Source organism: Penaeus monodon, chromosome 21 (assembly GCF_015228065.2).
Source record: "Penaeus monodon isolate SGIC_2016 chromosome 21, NSTDA_Pmon_1, whole genome shotgun sequence".
Lineage (NCBI taxonomy): Eukaryota > Metazoa > Arthropoda > Malacostraca > Decapoda > Penaeidae > Penaeus > Penaeus monodon.
In genome coordinates this window covers 3833523-3833924 of record NC_051406.1, presented here as the reverse complement: position 1 = coordinate 3833924, position 402 = coordinate 3833523, and positions in this window count along the sequence as shown.

Below are 402 nucleotides of genomic sequence, written 5' to 3'. Positions count from 1 at the left end.
CGTGACAAATGACCAAAGCCGTATTGCACATAATCTGAGAATCTTTACTCTGCTCCTAATCTTGTTGCAAATGTGCTGTTGATGTCCATTGCAATCCAGCTACCGTCTTGTTGCAAACTTTCAGATGTTGCAAACCTTCTGATGTGTTGTTGCAAACCTACTGATGTGTTGTTGCAAACCTTCTGCTATGTTGTTGCGAACCTTCTGGTGTGTTGTTGCAAACCTGATGTCTCGTTGCAAACCTTCTGATGCCTTGCAAAGGTTCTGATGTCTTGTCGCAAAGATCCTGATGTCTTGTTGCAAACCTGATGTTCTGCAACCACCTTATCCTACCTAACGTCTCTGCAACTTCATCTACTGCTTTGTCCATTTCCTGTTGGATGTTCCTGTACCTCACCAAAC